The following is a 2,224-nucleotide window of genomic DNA, read 5'->3' as shown; positions in this document are numbered from 1 at the left end:
AAACTGTGACATACCCTTAGAAAGAATTCAAGCAGCGGCCACTAGGGTCTGAAGGACAGATAGGAAAGACGTTGTTTTGTCTAGAAAATGCGCATGCCATACTGAAAGCTCACAAGCTGTCAGCCGATTCAAGGCTTGTTTTAAAACACCAAACCAAACACTGTCAGAATGTGAAGATTTTCCCAGCTACTGTCAAAGGAGGGACGAAACTGGGAGCGGCTCCTCATCATTGGCGAATTCCAGTGCCTTGAGGCTGGGACCAGCCTGTGCACTAGCCACGTGACTCCCCCTCCTGCTGAAGTTCTACCTATTATTATAAATATTGCACCCACCGTCTGCTCGGGGCGACTCTTGACTTCCCCGTCGGTATTAGGCGGCTTGGGGTTGTACGTTGAGTGCCCATAGCTATGTAGTAGCTGTTCATTGCTTCTAAATAAATACTTTTTTGAACCAGACCGACTCTACCATCTCTACCTAAGGAAAAAAGAACACGACACTAGCCAGTGAAAAACTAATCAGGTGAAGCTTGAAATGTCTCTTTGCCGCCTCTGGGTCATAATGGGTCATCTGTCCCACTTCAATCAGCTGTAAACACAATCAGTACAATTAGCACAGTTCAATGACAACATACACCTATACATGTAACCGAAAAATGATCTAATGAATCTAATCTTACCCTCTTTCTTCTCTGTCGACTCCTGAACTTCTCAATGCTGCTGCAAGAGCTGCAAGGTCCGGTTGGATGTACGGGAAGTTCCTGCATACTGGCTCATAGTACGTCATAGTACAGGCAGCTGGAAAACAACATGAGTAACTTGAGTATATTATTAATAAACGGAAATAGCCTCGCTACATCACCGTTGGAAGATCCACAGCAAAAAAACACAATTACTAAACAGTTACTTACGGACAATGGCGTCATTTTCCACACTGCAAATCCGGACTTGCAGCTAGAGTCTCGGCCAAATGTGCAGTGACTGCCTCGTTGTGTGTGTGGGGGGGCTCAGGCTGTGAAAACACAATGATGAAATAGATCAGATAAAGTAAACGTATACAATGAATTTTATACAGCACAGCGCGTCTCTTCTTTAATCTTACCCTCGCTCCGGTTCGTGGCGCCGGCCATTTGCCTCAGAGGTGTGAAGAGACGGGCAGTTTCCTATTAAATACAACCGGACAAAAAGTCACGTTTATGAAAAAACTTAACGAGAACAAACTCTTAAATTTAGGCTCGTACATATTTAAACATAAACTAGTTCTGCTCAAGCACAACTTTCTCGCTAATCCCACAGTTGTTAACACGCTCAGATCTAAGAGTTATTTAGCAGTTAGCAATGGCTTCTCTCTGTAGCTTAGCTCTTACCGTAATTTTGGGATTGTGCGCCCGTCTTCTCCGCCTCGACTCGTCCACACTGGGCCCGCGGCTTTACTTTCCAACGCACTCATCCTCTCCTCCAGGGAAACAGTGTTGTGTCGACTTCAGCAAGTTTTTTACACCGAAAACAGAGTCACTCATCGGACCACGCAAAACACGAGCCGCTAGTTTCTTGTCTGCAGGAGACAGACGCTTAATTCACGAGGCTGTGATTGGACCAGCCCCAACGTGATGACGTTAACGACTGATGTGGTATGTAGCTGAGTGTGACGTTTTCAGAGAAAACTTCACAAATTACCTTTTCACTTTTGAAGCAGCGGTTATAACAGTTTATAAATTGTACATTACATTTATATGGGATGAGTATGTGACTGGGGACCAGTTTATTCTTTCTGGTGTTAAGTTAATGTACTTACATGATTCTTGCTGTTCTGTGTTTGTACCCTCATAGTTGAATGAACTTATTGTAAGTCGCTTTGGATAAAAGTGTTGAGTGTTTTAATGGAATACTGATAAAGTTTAATAACAACGATAGGACAATTGAAGTTCAAAATATGAGGCAATTTCAGCAGAGTCAACTGCTTAGTATGCCATGGACATGTGAATATGGTGCTGAGTTTGCCAGTATTTTGGGAGGACAAATGGTTGGAACTTTGACACAACTGATACGCTTTATGTGAAGCACAGTGTTTTGGTGTCAGCAGAAAGACTTCTCTTAGAAAACTGTACAGTGGTGCCACTCTCTCCATTCCAACATATTATCTTGGATGAGCTTGACAGACAAATGTTGAAATAAATTGCACTGTTTCAAATTTTTTTCATAGCATTGACCTTTGCTCATGGTATACA

The 2,224-nt window shown here is 42.9% G+C and overlaps 1 long non-coding RNA gene across 1 annotated transcript; it reads right to left on the bottom strand.

The window, feature by feature from the left end:
- Nucleotides 1–995: 995 nt before the first annotated feature.
- On the bottom strand, nt 996–1,544 carry LOC118114231. The gene is made up of 3 exons (XR_004697432.2): nt 1,364–1,544; nt 1,099–1,159; nt 996–1,008 (listed from the first exon to the last, which is right to left on the bottom strand). It is a non-coding gene; the product is annotated as an uncharacterized LOC118114231 (long non-coding RNA).
- Between the last annotated feature and the right edge of the window lie 680 nt (nt 1,545–2,224).

Source organism: Hippoglossus stenolepis, chromosome 8, assembly GCF_022539355.2.
Source record: "Hippoglossus stenolepis isolate QCI-W04-F060 chromosome 8, HSTE1.2, whole genome shotgun sequence".
Taxonomy (NCBI): Eukaryota; Metazoa; Chordata; class Actinopteri; order Pleuronectiformes; family Pleuronectidae; genus Hippoglossus; species Hippoglossus stenolepis.
The sequence above is the reverse complement of the archived record's forward strand: the minus strand, read 5'-3'. Positions and strand labels throughout refer to the sequence as shown.